The following is a 24,529-nucleotide window of genomic DNA, read 5'->3' on the forward strand; positions in this document are numbered from 1 at the left end:
TTTCCTTCTTACTTCACCCTCGTGATTTGGGGACCACCCCATGCGCGCGTTTCCCAAGGCTGCCTTAAAAAAAATGGCCACAAACATGGCGGTTTACAAAACAACAGAGCTGTATTCTTTCAGTGTTCTGGAGGCCAGAAGTCCAAAAATAAGGAACTGGCAGAGCCTTGCTCTCTCTGAAACTCTGGATAGAAGCGTTCATTGTGTTCCCCCCAGCTTCCAGTGGTGGTTTACCCTCAATCCTTGGCGTTCCTTGCCTTCTAGAGGTACCCCTCGAGTCTCTGTCTCCATCTTCCCTTTCTGTGCCCACATTTCTTTCTCTTAATAAAAACATCCTTCATTGGATTAGAGCGCACCGTAATGCCATAGGACCTCATTTTGACTTGGTCACATCTGCACAGACTCTATTTCCAACTAACGTCCCATTCATAGGTACCAGGGTTTAGGACATCCATGTATCTTTTGTGGGGAGACATTTCCACCCACGATACCCTATACAACAAATATCTAGGGTTTGAAACTGTTCTATTGTGTTGCTCAGAAAGACAGGGCTCACGTGTTACGAGACTCATAGTGAACCACCGGCCACGCCAACCACAAATCCCCATGCACACCTCCGCCATGATGCCTCTCCAAGCATAACTCCAGGAGTAACATGATTATGTGTGTTCAACATTTTTTCAACACGCCTCTATTCTTTACTAAGGAAGAGTATGCCAATCTAAAGTCAAACACAAACAGCCATATTCATATTGGGTATTAAGCAAAGATTTTTTTTTCCCCCAAGACCTCTTGGCCAACCCTCTTAGAAACTGTTAGTTGACGAAAGGCTGACTCATAACTCGGCCACTTCTTGTCCTAAGGTTTCCAACACATCACTATTTCATCACCTATCTTATGAGAAGCTTCCTCTTGAATTTAGGATGTGGTAGGACAGCGTCTTAGGGTTTTAGCGTAAGAAAGATCTGCCAAGGCTGTCTCATCACATCTCCTTGTTAGATGGATGAAGAAAACGGAATGTAGAGATATTTAAGGGTTTTAGCCCTGGCCACATCATAGCATGAATGGAACCCAAATTGTTTGTCTCTCCCTTTTATTTCCTCCAGTTGCATGTTGAGTAGACGGTAGACAGCCAAGGAAGCATCCTGTTTTCTGCATCCTGGCATCTATAGAGACGAACAAAAATGTTCTACGGCATTTGATGGGCTGGATTCAATAGCAGCCATGCTTCTTGGCAGCTTAGTGTCTTGGGGCAATTTTTCGCTTCAACTGCACTCATGTATCTCAGTTTAAAAAAAAAATAGTACCAACATCATGGAATGGCTGCAAAGATTCAGAGAGATGGTGCTAGAAAAGACTTCGCACACAGCCCCATACAGAACACTAGATAAATACTTGCTTTTCTATGAGCTGTTTTCAGGACCCCTTAAAAGTTAACTGCAAGGTATATCACGTATCAAAATGATGCAAACCTTTGCCATTTGTCCAAATGATCCAAATGATAATTAATTAACCATTGTCCCAAAGGCAGTAACAAGTTATATAGTTCTGCCTGGATGTAGAGTTACTTAAACCCTCTTTGTATGTTAAACTGGGGGATGCAGCATATACGTGGGAACAAGGGTGTAGGGGAAATCTGCGTCGTTTCCTCTTCAAGTTGATGTGAACCTAAAACTATCCTTTTAAAAGTATTTATATTTCTGTACATATAACATATATTTATATACATATAAAAATTATTTTCTCCCATCCCCAATATCCAACAATCTCAGACTTCTTGAGCAATAGAGATTTTTAACCATCTGATTAATTGAACCACTAGGGGGCACACTCATATAGTTGAGAACTTCCTTGACTCAAAACCCCTAAGAAGACACAGCGGGGGAAAAAAAATGTGACAATGAATATATGTATGTTCATGTATAACTGAAAAATTGTGCTCTACACTGGAATTTGGCACAACATTGTAAAAGGACTATAACTCAATAAAAAATGTTAAAAAAAAAAAACCTAAGAAGAAACAAACCTTTTAAAGGCATATGCAGAATAGATAAACAAGATTATACTGTGTAGCACAGGGAAATATATACAAGATCTTGTGGAGGCTCACAGCAAAAAAAAAAAAATGTGAAAATGAATACATGTATGTTCATGCATAACTGAAAAATTGCGCTGTACATTGGAATTTGCCACATTGTAAAAGGACCATAACTCAATAAAAAATGTTAAAAAAAATTTATACATTTCCTTCATGTTTATAAAGGTAACCTAAGCTTCAAATTCGTTCTTAAAAAACGAATTTGCAAGGGACAGACAACTTTTCAACGTCTCACCTTCAATTGGATCAAGACATTCACCCCCACCTTCCTCGTGCAACTTAAAAGAATCATTTACAGAGGTTCCTCCAACTGGTAATAAGTTTGTGTTGTAAATCTTCTGATAGGAATTTCAGAAAGTGGAAGTTAAGGCAAGACAGAGTCAGGGGGAATAATCAAAGGGCATAATTTATCATCTGGGCTTTTTCTGAGCAATAGGACGTTGGTGACAGGTAGTATTTGTGGTCTATTTTTAACTCATTCCTCCTGGGTCTGGAGAGCATTCAGAAGAATCCAGGCGTGGAGCTGGGTGTGGAGCAAAGACGCCTCCTTTCCTCTGTCTTGAGACACTCTTGTTTCAGGGATGGAAAATGAATGAGAACTGGAGGTGAGGTTTGCACACAGGTCATTCCAATGTTGTCATCAGTACTTGGGTATAACTCTTGGGTGTAACTTCTCCATGGAAACGGTACATCTGTTTGGAACGGCATTTGGGAATTCAGAATTTTTTTTTAAATGAAACTTGACTTTGGATGCTACTGGGTTTCTGGAGAAAACCCTAACTCCAGGATGGACTTCCAGATGGTAAAGACTCGTGGTGCTAGGGTTATGTCATCTCCGTTCCTCAGGTCAGCAAATGGCTTTGGAAGTCCAGCCTCTGGCCAGAGGGACTTTCCGTGACACTTGTTCCAGAAAACAGGGGAAGACATAGACAGCCGTTGTCTCCAAGAAGCACTTGTGTGGGTTGCCTGGATCCCCTGAGGTGAAGATTACTGGCTGAGGGCGGTGGTCCAGCCATGTCTGGATTTGCCAGCTGCATTTTGCGGGATGGCCGGCAGCATGGAAGATAAGGCCTTGTGATTCAGAAGGTTTCTTGCTGCCTCCCCAGGCATGCTCTACTGAATTTTCCATTGCATTCAGTTGAGAGCCAAGCAAACATCCACTCGGCAAATGCAGTGATAAACAGTTATTCCTCACATCGCACTGGGTATCTCAGCAAAATAAAAGTTCCCTAGCTTTGCCCAGGGCATTCTGGGGAAACGTTCAAAGTTGTCAAAAATCTCCCTACATCCTGCCAGCTCACTGGACACCATTTATGCTTCAGAAGCAGCAGAAGGAATATAATTTCCGACAAGAGAGAGAGAGAGAGAGAGAGAGAGAGAGAGAGAGAGAGAGAGAGAGAGAGAGAGAGAGAGAAGAATTCCTTGTAGACATCTATGACGATGGAAAAACTTAGCTGGGTGGAAACAGCTCGGCAAGTGAACTTTTCAAGCTTTCCTTTCATTAGAAACAAAGCTTGTTGGTTCACAGATAAAGGCAAGTGAAGTCCCTCCCCTTCCCTTTTGTTTATTTTTTTTTTTTTTAGTAAAGGAAAGAATCCTAAGGTTTGCAGCGAACAGCTTGACATTGGCAGGAGAAGCGTGACTGGAAATATAAAAGTGTTGTTTCGGTCGAAGCTGACTCTGGAATGGTTCTTTGAAACTCCTCATCTCCGAAGCTACATCATTCTGACTGAGCTGTGCAATATCGCAGCACAGGACACCCTCAGGAGCCCACGGGGTGTGCATCCTCGAGGGATTCTGTGCGCCAAGAGACATGCTTATAGATACTGGTTACTGGTGAAATTAAATGAACCTTCTTGGTGATCATGCCTTTCCGGGTTCACTGATGTTTGGTGTACACCCAACTTCAACTCTGGAGGAAGTATATTATCTTTCACATCACGGACCAGAGCAGCTTTCTTAAAATCATGCGGAAATTCCATGCCCGTGGGGGAAAAAAATGTTTCACTTCAAAGACGATGAGCCCAATGGATGCTTTGGAAACAGGGTCTAAACTCTTCAGTTCCCTGATCATCTGCTGTGGAGTTGAAATATTAATGGAAATTGCTAAAAGGTTGGGAGAAAAAAAAAACAAACCTCTGAACAGATGGATGTACCATAAACCATAAGGTGTCAGTGACCGTTACCAAAAGCAGGGAAGAGTCATTTCAAAAATTGGTGATGAAACTAGAGTGAGATTTAAAAAAAAAAAAACCTATGGCAAATTTTATTTATACCAGACAAATGTTAAGTTAATCATGGCTTCTAGTTAATGCATATCCCAGATCCCGTGACGCTGTGGATGGAACCTAGACTCACTTGCCATTTTTTGGTAGAGTTACGTGGAATTGTTTACTGAAACCAAGTGGAATTGCAGCTTAGCTGAGGTCCATGCCAGAGGGCTCCGATCACTTCCTGGAGGGGAAGGAACGTGGACGGTTTGCAAATGCACCCGACAAGGCACATTCTGCTGAAAAATGCAGCGGCCACTTGGTTTGATCTGGAGTCACTTGTAAAAGTGGTGAGACCTTATGGAAAAATACATAGATGAGAGATAGAGAGAGAGATGGATGGATGGCTAAGTGGGATGGAGGGGATGGACAGAGAGACAGAGAGATAGATGAGAGACAGATGGAGACAGGATAGAGATTACATAGATAGATGATAGATAGATAGATAGATAGATAGATAGATAGATAGATAGATAGATAGATAGATTAGATGGATGGATGGATAGATAGACAGAGAGATAGAGAGAGAGATAGATAGACAGATAGATAGGATGGATGGATAGATAGATAGACAGACAGATAAATGATAGACATAGAAGACAGACAGATGATAGTTGATTGATGGATAGATAGATACAGTAGATACGCAGGATGGATGACAGAGAGATGATAGATGTATATGAAGTTACTTTATTTCTTAATAATTCAATTTTGTTACTTAATTGAGTCAAGATTTGCACAAACAAGGCCTGGAAGCAACTTCTTTTCAAGAGGCGTCCTGTTTGGGGTTGCTGTTTCCTTTTGCAGGGAAGGGCGCTCACAAGTTGGAGCAGCTTCCAGGACACAAGATCAAGGCGCAGCACACGTGTTGACAGCGAGCAGGGGTTATTCGAGGAGGTTCCTGGGGATCAGCGCTGCTTGTCTTTTCCGTCCCTTCCTGTCCCATCTGGAGGATCACTCTTCCCCGACAGCTCACCTCCGCAGTCCGCTTCTGACCTCTGGGAGAGGCACCAGGGTATGACGCAGTATTTCCGTCACTACGGTAACAACAACAGACAACTCTGCCTGCAGAGACGCCTGGCTTTGTATTCTTCTCAGTCCAAGTTGGAGACTGCTGTCATCCGCAGAAGGATGTGACAGAGACTTCGTTTACACCTCCCACCAGGGTCAAGGGGCGGGAGGCACTGGCGAAACCACACCCAGACACAGACACACTCGTACACACACACACAGCACACATCACACACCACACATCACACACCACATATACACCGTACACACCACACACACCAAACACACCACACACACACCAAACACACACCACACATCACAGACCACATATACACCATGCACACAGTCAGACACACTACACACAAACACACACCACACATCACACACCATGCACCACACACACACACACACACACACGCAGACACACCACATAAACCCACACACAAACACACACCACACATCACACACCATGCACCACACACACACACACACACACACACGCAGACACACCACATACACCCACACACAAACACACACCACACATCACACACCATGCACCACACACACACACACACACACACACACGCAGACACACCACATACACCCACACACAGACATTCAATATTCTGGAAGGTATTTTTTTCTCTCCTGTGTCCCCTCTATTTCACTTCTATTCCCCCAGTAGAAATAGTGGCCTCAGAGCTGTAAAGTGAAGGCTGTTTTTCTGAGAACCTGAGGGCATGGTTCAGATTTCTGATTTATTTTTCTTAAATCTTCCAAAGTGGATGGGGCAGGACCTAAGACAGAGCTTCAAGAACACTGAGTGTTGGTCCAGCTCGGTGATTTCCACCGTAGCTTTTTATTTTATTCCCCACCCCCCACTTTTTTTTTGTTTCTCAGTCACAGGTTAAATAGAATGGATATTGTTTAGGGGAAGGGTTGAAGTTTGTTTTGCAGGCGTAGAGATTTGAGATGCAAGGAAGGGAGGGGATAATGGGTGTGATCAACCCCGCACGGTTCAACTGAACCAGGTTTCAAGCCTCTTTGAAGCCGCGGGGCATGCAAATGCTTGACCGGTGTGCCTGCGGCGGGAAACACGAGGCAGGGTCTCTGGACGCGAGGGGAAGGGACAGAGTCAGATGAGAAGAGGCAAGTGGCGGTATTGTTCGCATCCCGCGGGCTCCACTTTGATTTGAATTTATTTAAATGTTACCCTTCACCCAGTGGTGTCTTGCTGAGAACAGTCTACACCCTGCAGAACGAGAAAAACAAGTTTTAGCAACGTTTTCAAATTCCATCGGTATGACTTAGAAGTCAGACCTACTAATTCTTAGAGAAGAATTAAACATAAGCTATATAATCGCCAACAGTTATTAAACATTGTCGTCACCGATCATTTGGAGCAGGAAGAGGGTGGAGCGGGAGGATGATGTGAAACCAGTTTGTCCTGTTTCAGAGCGGGGACTCCAGCCATCCTGCTGGAAGCCGATTGGGAAACGGACGGACGTCTACACCTCTTGTGGAGAATTACAGAAATAATCATCTGGAACTAACATGTGAGTTCCATGCGTTTGCCTTCGACCTCTGGCTACGTCTCATGTACCCACCAAGCGCCCCTGAAACTTTAAACCGACCAGCATATAAGGTCTTGCGTCTACTCTTGGTTGGCTTATTTTGTTTCATTGTATTAGGGACACTATTCTAGATTTTTTTTTGTTTTCCGGGACAGGGTGGGGGAGAGGGTGAGAAAATTGGTTTGCTTTGGTTTGGTTTCTGGGAGCCCGTCACCCTCCTGATGGGGAGGTCCCAGTGGGAATAACCCCAGGTGGGCACCTGGAAGGGTCTCCCGGGGTGTATGGGAGAGGCGGGGTTTAAAAGAATAGAAACTGATTCTGGCACAGTTCTTGGGGCAGAATTCTGAAATCGAGAGGGAGGGGCTGCTCCATGTCTCTCTCCCATCCTCTGGTGGTTTCCGGTCATCTTTGCTGCTCTCCATGAACGGGAACAGAGCATGCCAGCCTATAAAATGTGCCTTTTTGGTATATCGGTTATTTGGAAATAAAGGTGACTGAGAACCTGCAGAGGGAGGGAAAAACTCTTTACCACTCCCTAACTGCCTAAATGCGGAGTACATAGTTTCCCTATTGGAAAGGAAATTCACATTTATAAAGAAAATTTCCGTCTATAAAAACGTCTCTGTATCGGAAAGACAACTACTCCCAGAGACAATTCTTATCATCTCAGAGACTCTTATCTGTAGAATAAGAAACCTTGATTTAACAAACATTTCCTCCCCACCCTTCCCACAAATGTGCTTCCCCACCCAGGAGCCCAAACACCTCTTCCTTTGTTTAGTCTAAGATGCTATATATATAAACCCTAATTATCTGCCAATCCTTTTACACCATATTTTTCTTTGTGAATTCCTGTGCATATGTAAGTACATAGTTAAAGCTACTTATTCTCGTAGTAACTGTTATCAGTTTAATTTGCAGGCCCCTGGGACAGAACCTAAGAGACTAGAGGGAAAAGGTTTTCCCTCCTTTACACTTGGCTTGTAGAAGCATCCTTCCAGTTTCTGCCTCTGTCTTCTGGCCTCCTCCTCTAGATCACCCTGTGTCCTCTCCTCTTCTAAAAAAGGCACCATCCTTTGGATTTAGGGCCAATGTATGACCCCCATCCTAGTCTGCAAAGAACGTATTTCTAAATAACGTCACCTTCTGACGTTTCAGGTGGACATGAATGTTGGGGGGGGACACGATTCTACTCACTACAGTATGAAAGGGCACATCTTCTACCACCATCTCCTGCGATAACATAAGAGGAGAAAATTAAGTAGGTCAGTGGGTCTGGGGGCAAGATGTGGATTGAATCCCCTGATCTAGGCTTTGCCCTTCCTGGAAGTACGTGGCACGTGTAGTGATTACAAGTGTTGGGGAGGCGGTTGGCAGTGGAAGAGTCAAATGATAGAGAGCACAGGGTTAGTGATCTCTCTGGTCAGTGGCAAACAGTTGGATGGCAAGGTGGTTCGGAGTCCCGGTTGGGGTTGGGGACCCTACTCACTCTGCCATTTCTACCAGTGATGAGCGTCTTGAAAAGATACCAGTACAGAGCCTCTTGGGAAGAGGAGGAATCTCTGGCAGTCGGGGTCACCCAAACACGGTCATTTTCCATCTTTGTTTTGGAACAAACAACATTTGGATGAATCATGGGTCAATGAGTGAGAAATTGTGGGGGGAATTCCTCAAGTGTTGGAGCATCAAACTTAAATGGATGGATACGACCATACAAGATGGGGCCCCTCATAAAGGTTGTCCCACATGGGTGAATATTTCAAACATGGGTGTATGTTTCTCTCTTCTCCCAAGAGATGATCACCTTCCTCGTTGACTTGTATCTGGAACATCATTTCTTAGCCCGAGGTGGTCAGTACCAAGCACGAGGATGATTTCAGTAAATCAGATAATCTTAGAAGAACAGACTTTGTCTTTAAAGCTGTCTTGTCTCCACATCCTCCCCCAACACATGTGAGCTCTTGTCCTCTTGACGACAGCCATTCTCATAGGTGGGATGTGACATCTCATGGTGGTTTTGGTTTGTGTTTCTCTGATGATGGGTAACATTGAGCATCATTTCCTGGACCTGCTCGCCATCTGTGTGTCTCCTTTTCATCTGCGGAGGTCCTATCCAGAGGGGGGAAGATTCAGAAAAGTCATGCAGCTGCTTCCCCCGGGGTGATACAAAGATACTGTTTTTTTTTTTTTTTTTTCATGTTCTCACTGTAGACCTGGCTTTCAATCCAGGAGCTGAATCCCAGTGAGCTGTGTGGGAAATTTTGAGAAATCTCTCAAGTTTGCATGTTTCATAGGAACGTCTCACTGTGGGCCTTGCTATTCTAGCCACCCGGAGGGTGGGCTCTCTACGGAGGGGACATTTGGAAAAATAATCTTCCACTCTTAAGATAGTCCAGCATAAGTTTTGTTTGCATGATGATTTTGTTTTACTTAGGGTTTTTAAAAAATATGGTTTTACCTAAGGATCCATTTGTAGAGTATTAGAAATTATCATAAAACAAACTCTCCAAACTCAACTGTTTTGATCCTCATAAGGTCAATTAAGAGGAGCTCAGAAATCAAGGGAAAGTCACAGATATGCATCTCCTGTAGAAATAAATGGTCACCGCCAATGAGCTCTGTCTTTTTTTTCCCCCATGCTTCAGGAAGTCACTGATGCCTCCACTCATAAAATACTGGAATTCTGGTTCCTGGAAGAGATTTTTTACAGGTTTGAGTGAATGCGAAGGGCAACCGAGCTCCAAATGAAACCCAAAGTATTAGGAAGGTCAATGCTTGATGTGACTCAGAGACCTCGGGTGGTAAAATTTATGGTTCATCTAATTTGTGGACATATATCTGTATGTTTACAACACACCTAGGGTAGCTGGAAAACCAGGATTTCACAGCAGTTTTGGGAACTCATCCAAAGTGAAGAGCTGTCTCTTCCAAAAGTTCTGCATGCCCTTTTCTCAACCTTGTTTCACCCATGCTCATGAATAAGGCTATGTGAGGCGCTCATTGTGGTATAAATGAGTATCTCCTGGCTAAAACATTAAAAGCTACTTTCTGAATGTATACACTCTTGGACCAAGCAAATTACCTTCTAGGAATGCAACGTGAAGAAATATTTTAAATTGGAGGTGCGATAACATTGATGATGTTGTGTTTAGCACCGGAATGAAGAGAAGCCATGTAAATACTTATCAATGGGAGAGTTGACAAATCCATGCCAATAACTATACTTGGTGGAATATTATATAGCCATGAAAAAGGACTGGGCGTGTATTTATATGTTAAATTGAAAAGACTATGAAATATTGTTGAGTAGAAAAGCAACTTACAAAGACTTGGCAGGTGAGGATGTTAATTAATAAATTTGTTAAATCTTTACAAGTGTAAAATTATATGTCAAATGCTAACTGAGGTTATAAGGATGTGAAAGAGAAGAGGAGGCATACACTTGTTTTTTAATCTTTCTATGCATTTGTGTGGCTATTTTTTTTTTTTATTTGTTTGCTGTAAGCATTTTTAAACTATCTATCTAAAATGGAGGGAGAAAAAAGAAAAGGAAGATGTGATAGTTGGTAAAAAGCCTCTTTCTCCTGTATCCTGTGTGCTGCTATGTTATGAAAGCCTTGAGAACACATGGGTATTCAAATAACCCTCAGAAAAACAGACAAGAATCTGTTGTGAGACCCTTATAAAAATGATAAAATGGTAATGTGTGTGTTTGTATGTTTGACACGACAGTTTTCAATTTGCAGGGGAGGAGAACATTCTCCTTGACCCGCCTTGGGTCTTCTGGCTGGGCTAAGAATTAAATGGACGTGAGACAGGATGGATGGGAGAAAAATCACACAAAAGTTGAACCACACATATATGCAGGAGAGACCCAGGAAAACTGAATCCTTCACCAAAGTGGCCCAAACCCTCACCTTAAACAGCATCTTCAGCTAAAGACAAAAGAGGATGTTGGGGGTAGGGGTTTGGGACTTCAAAGGGGAGGAAGGCAATTCACATGGAGATGGAAAAGCAAATGTTTGGTGGAAGGGCAGAGACAATGAGGCATAGAGTGGGCTCTGATCCCCAGACTCTGCTGAGTTTCCCTCACCACCCCTGGTCCATATACTTTGTAGACATCACTGGTGATGCCCTGTTCCAGAAAGAGGTCCTTCATCTAAATTTTTTAGATAGCTTAAGGGAAGTAAAAAGAGAAAGAAAAAAAAAAAAAAAAAGAGAGAGAAAGAGAAAGGAAGAAAGAAGAAAGAAAGAGGAAAAAGAAAGAAAGAAAAAGGCTTCCTGAATTGTCTGTTTCTAGGGAGTAATCAGCCTACATTAATCTGCGTGCCAAAAAAATACATTTTGAGGTGGCCAATTTTACTCCCCCTGCACAATATAGAGCTATTAGATTTTTCATTCAGATAAAAGAAAAAAAGTCCTCTCCAAGAAAGACTTTGGCTCCCAGCTAAGTGGACCCGCTCCCCTGACTTAGAGACAGATGGACAAGCTGACCCCACCCTCGCAACACGTACGTCAGGCTGAGACTTTTTCAGCCAGGAGACAAGATTCAACGCTCATCCACACAGCACCCCATCTTTACCTGGCCAGGTAAATAGAGCACCTGCAGGGAATAAGTCGCTTTTCCAAGTCTGTGCAGACTCCACGGTGGACGGACTTGCTACACAGTAATGATTTGGGTAGCCAGAGAGGGGACTGCAGGATGTGGACGTTAATTCATCAACAGACGCTTTTTGGGGCAGCCGAGATATGCCAGGTTGTGTGCGTGGCGTCATCAGTTCAAAGGAGACGGGGATGGAGATTCCTTGACCTTCACGAGCTTCTGGCTGGGAGGGAGGGCTGGGCAGACACATGATCAGGGAGGCTGATGCAGGTGACCTTGGGACAGATGACCAGGACGTGGTCTAGGGGAAGCAATGGAGGGATCAGAGCACCTGAGAGGTTCCCTGGAGGGAAGAAACGGGATGTAGGCTCAGGTATGCTCGCTGAGAGGTGGCAGGTGCCAAGGCTCAGAGACGGGAGAGAATGGACATCAGATGAATTAAAATAGGGGGCAGGGGGCAGAGAAGGAGCTGATGGTGATGGAATAAATGAAGACCGCCCACATGACAACACGCAAAAGATGTTTACTCAGAGTTTGCTGGAGCCAAGGAGTCGGCCACCGTCTCCTGCGTTCAGCAGAGACTCAAAGGCAGGCAGAGGAGTGGGAACAAATCATGGATCCAGGGAAGGGTCAGGTGTGCCTCAAGCAGGCGATGTAGGTACCAGGAGGAAGCAGAAAGCAACTAACTAGATGTGATCGGTGAGGTGTGCGTTTTGCTTTTTCTCTCTGGTTGATCCCAAGTTGAAAATCAGGGCAACGATTAGGGGCACCGGTGATGACTGGCTGAGCGCCGGCCGCTCGGGGCTGATGACAGAGCTGGTTGGGTTTCCCGGGCAGGTGGCTGCAGGTTGTGGGTCAGAGTTGTGTTTGGATAGATAAGTCTGTCCGTGTCCGTTGGTCTAGTCAGTCTCCGGTGGTAAGGCTCTGGGATCATTTGTCGGAAAGGATGGTCATCCAAATGTTTGGGCTTAGGGGATTTTCTTCTCCCATTATGTGCTGAGTCATTCTCTCTCCTGCATCCATTCCACTTTCTGTGATGGAAAAAAAATCAGCTGGTTCCAGCGCCGACTGCTTTAGCTCCATCTTCAAGCTCAATGGGGGAGTTGTCTGAATCTCTCTGGAGGACGGTAGCTGTCTCGTGGGGGACCTTCAGACATGGTGTCACCCAGAGTGCCACCGGAGAGGAAGAAATGACCCTGGTGCCTTGCTGCGGGAAGTTCCTCCCGACACACTTGCTAAGACTGGAGTGGCATCTTGTGAACTTTCCTTTGGAAGAGTCTCCCCAAAGACTGGAATTTCCTTAGCAAGTATCATTTTTAATGCAAACCATCTGCTCAAATAGAGGGGGAAAAAAAAAACATAAAAAAAAAGAAAGAAAGAAAAGGAAAGCATGACCTGAGTTTGCTGCAAAACAGATGGTTCTTTGGTTTTTCACCAAGAAGGCAGAGCACTGATTAATTTTTTTAAAAAATGCTGACCTCTTTTGAATCATTTCTGTCCTTTCGATGAAAACCACATGCCAGGATGGGGCATTCTTTGGGCTGGAAAAATCTGGCTGTTTTGCGGGAAGCTCTCCTTGGCCTTCATACCTCGTTGGGAACGGGAGTGTCAGGTTACGTTTGGAACAAAGACCTGCACTGTGAGGCCGGGGAGACCGGAGACCGGAGGAGGGGTGGATTTTATGGGGTAAAGTGAGGAGGAAGAAATTGCAAAGGTGAGAGAATTAAAGAGAAATTGAACCCAGGTGGTAAATGCGTTCAGCGCTGACCAGCTTATACAAATGACGGGGCCAACTCAGACGGAGATCGGACCCGGAAAATGGGGGGAAACACACCTGCAATAAGTTCATGAGAGGGTGGGCTGGGAAATCTGCCACGATGAGCTGGAGCTGCAGTGGAATTCAGGGGTGTGTGTGTGGGGTGGGGTGGGGTGTGTATGTACACAACTCATGGTCTAAGCTTTATTGGTCCTTCAAGAGAATGTGCATTCAAAATATAATTAGGTTTGAATGAAGAGCGGTTTGTTTTAGAGAAGATTTGTAACTTATTAGCTCGTCCTTGTGTGTGTCAGTCAAATGCTTTTCTGAGACAAAAAACAAAGTACACATCTTTTGTTTAATTTTTTTAATGGTTTTATTTTAATTTTTTAATTTTTAAAATTTTATTGAGTTATATTCAGTTTACAATGTTGTGTCAAATTCCGGTGCAGAGCACAATTTTTCAGTCTTACATGAACATACATATATTCATTTTCACATTCTTTTTCCCCGTGAGCTGCCACAAGATCTTGTATATATTTCCCTGTGCTGTACACTAGAATCTTCTTTATCTATTCTGCATATGCCTGTCAGTACCTACAAATTTCGAACTCCCAGTCTGTCCCTTCCCACCCCCTTTTCCCCTGGCAACCTCAAGTTTGTCTTCTATGTCTGTGATTCCGTTTCTCTTTTATATTTACATTCATTTGTCTGAGAAATTTTAGAATGAGGTGGGAAGAACAAAAACAGAGCCCCTGGGAGTGGGTCCATGCCCTCCCTGGGACCCTGAGCATCCATCACATTTCCGTAGTAACAACACCTTCCTCGCAGGGAGTTAAATGAGAAGACATCCATGGTCTCCTGTGCACTTAAAACTCACTTGACTATTTTCATATTTTCCTTCTGCCTTTTTGATGGATTTTCCTAACACCATATGTAGCATCAGTGGGCAAGAAACATTAAGGACCATGAAACGGAGTAAGTGGGGAGAAGAGGTGTGGATTAGACGGAATAAATTGTGATTTTGTATCTTCTATTCCAGTTCTCATGAATTTGGAACTCATCTACTCCTTGTCAGCACCAGATAGAACCCAGAGCCAGGGAAGCCAAGCAAACCATGACCATCCAAGACTTTTGAATGAGGAACTCCAGCACATCATGAGGCAATGTTTGGTTTTCTCAGAAGTGTGTTTTCTTTCTTTCTTTCTTCCTTTCTTTCTTTCTTTCTTTCTTCCTTTCTTTCTTTCTTTCTTTCTTCCTTCCTTTCTTCCTTTCTTTCTTCCTTTCTTCCTTTCTTCCTTTCTTCCTTTCTTCCTTTCTTTCTTTCTTTCTTTCTTTCTTTCTTTCTTTCTTTCTTTCTTTCTTTCTTTCTTTCTTTCTTTCTTTCTTTCTTTCTATAAATGAGGAAAGATACGGAGAAAGGAATTTATGAAAGATACATCAAAGTTAAAAACACTTGGCACCCTAAGCATTCACTTAACATTACATCCCAGGAGGGAAATGTTGGTCCTTCAAAAGTGAATTAGGAAGATAAGTGGCTTCAGAATGTAAGATTGGGCTGCGATCTGGGGAGTCACATCCAGCAGAGATTGCAAAATATTCTTATTCTCTTATAAAGAAATGCTGTCATAATTTAATTGTTAAGAAACCCCCAGGTGATAGCAAACAGAGAAACAATAGGAAAGAGTACTTGGAGGCCGAATAGTATTCCATTGTACAAATATTGCAAAATGACTATAACTCAATAAAAAAAATGTTTAAAAAACACATAAAAATTAAAAAAAAAATACTTGGAGGGCTGAATAATGAGTTTGGTGATTCTAACCCATCAACCTGACTAGGTAAGTACCAAGTGCCATCTTGCTTTATGTGTAGAGGTGAAGCCCATGGCCTCCCTTTTTTTCAGTCATACATGAATATACATATATTCATTTTCACATTCTTTTTCACCATGAGCTACTATAAGATCTTGAATATATTTCCCTGTGCTAGACAGTATAAACTTGTTTATCTATTCTGTATATACCTGTCAGTATCTGCAAAATCTCAAACTCTCAGTCTGTCCCTTCCCAATCCCTCCCCCCTGGCAACCACAAGTCTGTATTCTACGTCTGTGATTCTGTTTTTGTTTTATATATAGGTTCATTTGTCTTTTTTTTTTTTTTTTTTTAGATTCCACATATAAGCGATCTCATATGATATTTTTCTTTCTCTTTCTGGCTTACTTCACTTAGAATGACATTCTCCAGGTCCACCCATGTTGCTGTAAATGGCATTATGTTGTCATTTTTTATGGCTGAGTAGTATTCCATTGTATAACTATACCACCTCTTCTCTATCCAGTCATCTGTTGATGGACATTTAGGCTGTTTCCATGTCTTGGCTGTTGTAAACAGTGCTGCTATGAACACTGGGGTGCAGGTGTCTTTCTGAAGTAGGGTGTCTTCTGGATGTATGCCCGGGAGTAGGATGACTGGCTTATATATGTGGTTGTCTCCACTTCACCTGCAGGACTGGAGCTGGGCATACACTATCATATATATGGTAGACAAGATCCTCCAGGTGAGGTGGAGACTACCATATATATAACAATATATGCCCAAGCATTTAAAACGTGGGGTTTCACCTTCTGGTCCAAGACCGGTTTGCTGGCTAACAGGCTTACGATTCCCTGGCAGAGCGGGCTCTTGGCCAAACTGCTGAGTAGAAGGTAGGTCAAGCTCATTTTGGGGTTCCTGTAGTTTCCTCTCCTGCAGTCATGCTGCCCAACCCGTCCTCCCCAGATAGAATCTTCTGGCATCCCCTTTGCCCACCTGAGATGCTCACTCGGGCCGAGCTCCCATGTTCCAGAAACGCCACCCTTCTTTCCTCAGGTCAAACTGTACCTGCCATGTTTGACCCCTTTCTTCAGATGCCTGATCCATGACCAAAGAAATGTCACAAATACATTCTTCCTAATGACTCGGGTGTCTCTGGAATTAGTGTCTAGTGTTGAGGGGAGAAGTTTCCTTCTAAATCGCTGGGTAGGACGGACCTCGGATGAAGACGTTAGATTCATTTTGTCTCCCTCTCTCTTTCTTGGAATGTAGTGTTTTCTTTAAACAACAACAAAAAACTAATTATATATTTTTTGGCTCCACTTTTCTCCTGTAGCGTAAACAGATACAGACCAGGACTTAGCTTGGTAGGGGGACCACTTTTCTCGTTTCTGTAGGAAGCACTTCATGGCTGTAGCGCATCGGTGGGCTCTCAGGGGATGGTCACGAAGCACTGGGTGGATGGTGGAGGAAATTTGGGGTCCCACGTGGGGCTCTTTGGCGGTGGGCATCAGAGATGGCCATGATGTTCTTCCTTCCATAAGTGCTTGTAACCCAGTCTCTGGCAGTGAGATGCCAGGAATATATGTTGCCTCCATGTAGCCAAGACCAGAGTTTGAGTAGACTGGGACCACAGAAAGTCCCCTTGGGAACCTCCACAGAAGGTGGGTCGGCTTTTCCAAGAGTCCTGAGTACGCCGCTTGTGAGGGAGTGCAGAACGTCCTTCCATACTGCTAATCTGACTTAATATTTAGACACCAACCTGGAGGGAAGCTGACACTTAGACAGATTCTCATAAATATAATCATCCGTTTAACATCCACTTTAGTTTATAGGGGAGGGACAATTCTTTGCAGAGCAGGTATTAAGATTTTTATGTTCGTTTTTTTTTTTTTTTTTTTTTTTTACCACCAGGGAATGCACCAGAGATGTACAAATGAAAAACGGAGGATGGGAGTTCGAAATTTGTACACACTGACAGATATATATATATATACACACACACACACACACACACAATAAATATATACATATTATATATTTTTTATTATATATTATATATAAATATTATATATATAATTATATATATAAAATAGATTATATATATATAATATATATATAGAATAGATAAACAAGTTTATACTGTATAGCAGACAGAAATATATACAAGATCTTGTGGTAGCTCACGGTGAAAAAGAATATGACAATGAATGTATGTATACACATGTATGACTGGAAAATGGTGCCGTACACTGGAAATTGGCACAACATTGTAAAATGACTATAACTCAATAAAAAAAAAATTAAAAATTAATTAATTAATTAAAAAATAAATTTTAAAAAATGGAGAATGAAAAAGAGAAAGTAGTGAGAAATATCACAGTCTTGTGTATGGAAAATTCAACTTAGAATCATAAATATGACACTTGAAATGATTCTTTTTATTTCTTCTGAAAGAAAAACAAATCCGTTTATAGAAAGCCTCAACCTGTGTTTTTGAGTGAGCAGTCTTGTGAATCTGCTCTCTTACTGACCTTTCTTCCCACAGAAAGGATCAAGTGTGCACAGTCCTGTGGCTGCCTTGAGAGACACGTTGGCCAGACTGCCAGCTCTGATACGTTCATACCTGTTGAAAGCTGTACCGTGAAACCACAGAGCTGGCCCGAGCACCTTCCCCAGCCAGAGGTGGAAATGCCAGTTTCCGCACGTTCCCGCGAGCATAACCCACAGAGAAAGAAACAAACGGCCAAGCGAGAGACGGAATCCTGTGAAACACATATAGTCCCATCACTTGGCATAATTACCAATATGCTTCATGGATAACCTGGTTTTTTTTAATGGTTTGAATTGTGTCTCCCTGAAATTCACACATTGAAGTCTCAAGGACCAGTGCCTCGGAATGGGACTCTTTTGGAAGTACTTTTTTTTTTTTTTTTTTTGATGTAACCAGGTTAAAATGAGGTTATTAGGGTGGACGTTAATCCAAAATGAACTGTGTCCTTGTAGAAAGGGAGACATTTGGACACAGAGACACGAACAGGAGAAGACCCCGTGAAGACTGAGGCAGTGATGTGGGTGATGTGTCTATAAGCCTAAAGCCGTGAAAGATCAGCAGGACATTCCAGAAGTTGGGAGAGACGCCTGAAACAGATTCTCTGGAATCACAATCTTGGGCACCAGAAATCGTGCAAACTGAGCGTTTTGATCACTTTAGTTAAAAAATAAGACGTGCACAGTCCAAGTGAAGAAAAATGCTGCTCTCAAGATGAGTGCAGGAGAGGAAAAAGCATGCCCGTTTCTGGAGGCAGGTCAGAAAGAGGACGTGCAGGATCTGACCCCGGCTTCACCAAGAGGACAAGCCACTTCCACGCCCTCGGGGAGAAGGGGAGGAGCGGCAGAGAGGAGGAACTGTTTTCCTGCTGGAGAATTAAACAGCCGCCCCCTCCCCCTGTGGAAACAGGCGTTCCCCTCCTGCAGCCTGCATAGTCTGTTATGAATGTCCTCCACGTGAACTTTACCATCGCAAGATCACCAGCTCTGCAGAGCTTTGATACGGTTGCCTTGGAATCTGCTCACATTTGGTTTGTTTACAGCGTGGCTTTTCCTGCCCGGTGTCTTAACATTCCACACGACTGGCCGCTTGGAGAGCTGAGCAAGCCCCCTCCCCTTCACGATGGGATGACAGTTGCTTTGCACACTTGAAAAGCAACAAAACCCGAGGTTAATCCAAGGAGAGAGGCCATGCGATGCCCGAGAGCTCACACACACAGGGAGGAGCCAGAGGATTTAAAAAGTGCTGGAGGCTTCTCGCCCGGGAAGGTGGGGCTGCTTTGATGTTGGTTGCCAGATATTTAAGGAAGGAATGAGGAGGAGAATGTGAGGCCCTCCCCCTCCCCCCAGGTTTCCATGGCACCAGGTCTGTTGCAATCCTTTGACTGCAAGCCGTTTCCTTCTGTTCCAACCCGGAAGGCAGAAAGATGGTGCTGGAATCAAAAAGCAGCAGGATTCAATGTGGTTCCTGATGTGCCGAGAGAGGACTGCAGAGAGTCAAGTCCTCTGTGAGGGCATGGCCTCCCCAGTCTGCTGGAGATGTTAGGGCCATGCACCGTTTGCAACAGCAAACACTAGGGGCGAAGTTTGGGAAACGATCATAAAAAATATGGTAGACAGATACAGTGGAAGTCTCTTCAGCAAGAGTAAGAAATGGTTTGGAAGCACCATGATGTCCTTCAGGAGGTGATGGATAAATAAACTGTGGTCCCATCCAGGCAATGGAATACTATTCAGCAATGAAAAGTAATGAGCTATCAAGCCACGAAAAGCCATGGAAGTACCTTCAATGCATGCGGCCGAGTGAAAGAAGGCAATCTGAAAAGGCTACGTACTGTGGGGTTCCAGCTCTGTGACATGCTGGACAAAGACAAAGCTATGGAGACAGGAGAAGGATCAGGGGTTGTCAGGGGTTCAGGAGGGGTGGGAGTGAAGAATGAATGTGCAGAGCACTGAGGATTTTTAGGGCAGTGTCACTACTCTGTGTGACCCTATAATGGTGGGGTCATGTCATTACTTAAATTTGTCCAAATCCTTAGAATGTACAACATCCGCAGTGAACCCTAATGTAAACTGTGGACTCTGGGTGGTGATGACTTGTCAGGGTTGGTTCATCCCTTGTAACCGATGCGCCGTCTGGTGGGGGATGTTGATAATGGGGGGAAAGGAGCAGATGGGAAATCTCTGGACCTTCCTTTCAATTTTGCTGTGAACCTAAAAAGACTCTGGAGGAAAAAAAAAGTCTTCAAAAAAAAGAGAGAGAGAGAGAAAAAAGGAAGAGACTATGAATGGACGCCTGCTACATGAAAGACAATCTCAAAAACGTAATGGTAAGTAAAAGGAACTGCTCACCAAAGACCACAAGTTGTAGATGCCAGTTGTATGAAATATCCAGAGAAAGCAGATCTGTAGGGACAGAGAACAGATTGCCTGGAACTGGGAGGGGTATGGTAGGAACAGGGTTAACTACAAACGAACTCATGGGAATTTATGGGGATGACGGAACTGTTCTGAAACTGGCTTATGGCGATGGCTGTACAACTTGGTGTATTTGCTAAAAATCGTTAACTCGTCTTCTTAACCCAAGTGAACTGGGGCGGTGGGGGGGCGTGTAAATTATCCCGCTGTTGGGATGTACAGTCCAGGACAGCAGTGTTGTACTGAGATCAGTAATATCAGTGTGATGCTAAATCTTTTTACAGAACCTGGGTTCTTAGGTTTTAGGACTGAATTCTGCATCTGGCTTTTTATTCATAGCTCTATTCACAAGCACATTCCTTTGCAGCCCCACCCATCTTTAGAATAAACGCAGCCCTGCATTTAGAATTTAAGGCGAGGCTGGATTTACAGATCTGCACTTACAGCCACATACCTGTTGGAAACAGTTCTCTCCTGTGTCAACTTGTAGAATTATACTTTCATCTGATAAGACAATGGGAAGGATTGTATATGTAAAAAGTATTTGCAAGATGTAGGAGACTTTAAAAAAATGTCCCATTCTTATTCTAGCTAACATTGCTATTTATTATTGAACATGTACACGTATCTGCCCTAGTTCTCTGTTCTCTGACTTGATAGACCTTGGGGCTAGAGATGAGCTTTAAACATAAATGACTACGGTATCTTTCAAAGTACTAAGTCTTATGTTGAACCGTGGATCCTTCTGACCAAAGTTTCAAAATGGCAGACGTCGACTTTAGTTCCACTTTCCGTTATTTTTATCCGTTATTTTCTGTTACCTATTTAGAAATAAATGGATCTAGGACTAGAACTTCCCCAGAACATTTTATAAAATTACTCATATATGGTGAGTTAAAAAAAAATAAGCTTATACTTCTTTCTAAATGAATCTTATCTGCAATTTTATACCAGTGGTGGATTTGTGAAAAAGAAGTTATGTGCAATTAGACTTAAAAACATTTTAGGGAGACACGTTTTCCAAAGTGTAAGGACAAATCGCCTTTCAAAATTGGTTATAAGGAGACAGGTTTGGAAAGCAGATGATCAAAACAATCAGGGAGGGATGATCTGGGATTCCCCCCCACCACCACTTTGAGCTTTATATGGGAAACATGGGAAATATATTTGGGGGTCTTTTGTGCACAAAACACGTGTAAGCAATAAATATCGACAGTATCTTTCAGTGACTTTCGGCAATGATGCCTGACTCAGCTTTCAAAACGAGTTTAGTCTTTTTGACAAGCGGCATGAGGCAGTTTGTCCCAGATTTGGTTTATGATGTTGAAGGAAAATGTCAGCATGGAACAATCCATTTTCTCTGGAAGGAGCACGTTGATTAGAAGACAATGACTGTAGGCGGTAAGGACCCTGGGCAAGTGTTCCGAGGGACCCCCTGAAAAGCACGTGGGAAGGGAAAAAGTCAACTCAAGGTGATTGGCTGTGGCTGTAGTTGAGATACAGTGCAGGGGGTACAGCTTCTGGGTTGTTTTAGCACCTCGGGGGTACATTTAAATAAACTTAAAAATTTTAGAACAGTTGTTGATTTTCAGAAAAATTGCACTGTCGTGTGCAGAGAATATTTTTATACCTTGTCCCCAGTTTTCTGCATTATGAACACATTACATAAATATGGTGCATTTCTCACAATTCATGAACGTTTATTGCCCTTAGCTAGAGTCGACACTTCATTCAGCTCTCCTCTGTTTTTCCACATGTCCTTTCTCTATCCTAGGACTCCATCCAAGATCCCCCCATGGCATTAAGTCTTCCCACATCCTTGAGCTCCTCTGGACTGGGACAGTTTCTCACACTTGCCTTGTTTTTGATGACCTTGACAGTTTTGAGGAAGACCGCTCATTTTACAGAATATCCCTCAGTTGGGATTCGTCTGATGTTTCGGTCATGACTCAACTGGGGTTAAGGATTCTTGGGAGGAAGACCACAGACGTAAAGTGCTTTTCTCATCATGTCCTGTCAAGGGTGTATGACCTCAACGTGACTTGTCATGGTGGATGTTGACTGTTGTCATCTGGCTGAGGTCATGTTTGTCAGATTTCTCCACCACGAAGGTAAATTTTCCTCTTTTCCATGTGGCGATTAACCTGTAGTAATGCTGTGAATACACATGTATTCCACATAAAAGGACAAAGACCAAAGAGAAAGATGGATGGATAGATAAATAGATACAGATAAATACATGTATATTCAACTATCATCTCTCTCCTGTATCTCTCTATTCATCTATCCATCATATCTATCTACCTATGTATCTATTATCTGTCTATCTATCCATCCATCCACCCACCTATCCATCTATCCATTCATCCATCCATCATATCTATCTACCTACCTATGTATCTATCCATCCATCCATCTATCCATTCATCCATCCGTCCATTTTATCTACCTACCTACCTACCTGCCTACCTACCTATGTATCCATCATCTGTTGATATCCCAAGTTAAAAAATTAAAATTGTTCCTTATTGGAACATTGAGACATTTCAGCATCTCCCTAATCATTGTTGACCTATCTCTTCAGTCCTCTCACATTGAGTCAATTAATGAAAATTACGTACCCTGTAGGATCACCTGTGTGGAGATGGAGGGGAGAACTCTCCGACTGATTCCATAATGTGCATTTATAGTCCTTGCTCACCCTCAAGTGCCTTCTGCCTGGAACTGCAGCCTGGGATAAATGGTGTACACAGCTGATACAACCCTTTCTTCCCAAAGCAAGTGGAACATGATGGCTTTGTCAGAAGTGGAGTGAGATTGTTTCCACCCAAAGCATCTGTACTTTCCTACAGAACGTTGCTCAAGATTAAATTCTAGCAGCATTGGTAGGGCTGTTTACCTCTCTCTTATTTCTCTCCTTCTTCTGTCCTCACTGTTTCACTACCAGCCTTATCTCCACAGTGCCTTTGCCTCCACCCAAATCACATGGCGCCCTCCTCAGCTTCCTGGCTGAGACTCTGCTTTCGAGAAGGATTGGATGACCACCGTTGTGGCCATTGGAACTTAAGCCAGTGTGTTTCTACTCCCAGGGTATTTGCATTTACGTTCAATGTCTGTTTAAGAGTTTCTGTTTGTCTCCATGGTAAAGGAAGATCATGGCCCCAAGCAGGGCAGGTGCATTGAAGGAAGAACCTTCCCAGGGTCCAACTCTTCCCTAATCACAGCAATAGAAGACAAAATTATGTAATCACGTAAAGGTTCTACCAGAAAACAAGAGTTCAATTTGTGTCTCTACCACCATGGTTTCACGACCTAGAATGAGTCATTCCAGGTCTTTGAGCTCTGGTGTCTTCAGCGCTCAAGATTGGAACACTTACTACAGTCATGAATGGTTATGTCACCCAAGAGGGGTTCAGCGATAAAATCCCCCAAATGTCAGTGTTAAAACCAGCCAAAGTTCCTTTCCTTCGCATCACCCTGTGCCCAGGAAGCAACAGCAGGGGTTCTGCTCACTAGAACCACTTCTGCTCAAAGGTCCACAACAAGGGTCAGTGCCCCACTCTCCTACAAGACGGTTCATGCCTTGTGCTTGGAGGCACAGGGCAGGAAATATTTGTGCTCAGTGTGCATGAACCCTTTGAAATGCCTTCGTGGGCACCATTTTTATACTTGTTGTCCAGTGGAAGAAAGGCAAAAAGGGAAGAGAAAACAGTCCACATTAAATGCCAGTCACCGGCAACTCTTGGTCAATCTTACTGCCTTTTTTTTTCCCCCAATCTACATTCAGATAATCATGAGTGGCTATTTGAGTCAACTCCCTCCTCTGTGGCATATATCACAAAGACCTCATGCTTCTCTTGCAGATTTGTATCAATTCTAAACCAAAATGAAAAACTCAGGTATGGGGGAGTGAACCACAACCATCTCCCCAATGACTATTTTTACAGAGGTGCTGGTCTTGTGATGCACACACACACACAAAAACGTCCACAGGAAAAAAAAATCAAATTAGGGCCAATGGAAACCAGATGTCCACGTGGATTCCCCTTAGAGGGTTTTGTTTCATTTTGTTTTCAAATGATAAGAGTGCGTGGTTCAAAATCCCTCCCTTTTGTGTATCCAAAGAAGGGAGTGCGGGTTCAAAGGGGGCAGTGGGGTGGTTCCCCTTTCTGTTTTGAACCCCCGTGATTCCATAGATTCAAGGAGACTTCCATCCTCACGGAGCTGCTCACACGCAACCGGCCTCTGTGTTTGTCTGGAGCTTGGAGCGTGGCAACGAGGGTTCTCCTTCGATCAGTTCTTTGTGGGGATTTTGTCGGTGGTGGCCGATCCAGGGCATCATTTCAGAGCAAAGTGATGAAATTGGCAAGAATAGTGTGGGGTTTTTTTTTTTTCTTTTTAACAAATGTAAAGTTTTGTTTTGTTTTTTTTT

The 24,529-nt window shown here is 43.3% G+C and overlaps 1 long non-coding RNA gene across 2 annotated transcripts; it reads left to right on the plus strand.

Moving 5' to 3' along the window:
- The first annotated feature begins 5,090 nt into the window (after positions 1–5,090).
- LOC123612248 (uncharacterized) lies at positions 5,091–24,529 on the plus strand. 2 transcript variants are annotated; one of them, XR_012504679.1, is made up of 3 exons: positions 5,091–5,383; positions 6,836–6,935; positions 17,678–24,529. It is a non-coding gene; the product is annotated as an uncharacterized LOC123612248 (long non-coding RNA). The 2 variants fall into 2 exon arrangements; XR_006719450.2 differs by lacking the exon at positions 17,678–24,529 and adding an exon at positions 9,599–11,174.

The sequence above is a fragment of the Camelus bactrianus genome, chromosome X (genome assembly GCF_048773025.1).
Source record: "Camelus bactrianus isolate YW-2024 breed Bactrian camel chromosome X, ASM4877302v1, whole genome shotgun sequence".
In the NCBI taxonomy this organism is placed as follows: domain Eukaryota; kingdom Metazoa; phylum Chordata; class Mammalia; order Artiodactyla; family Camelidae; genus Camelus; species Camelus bactrianus.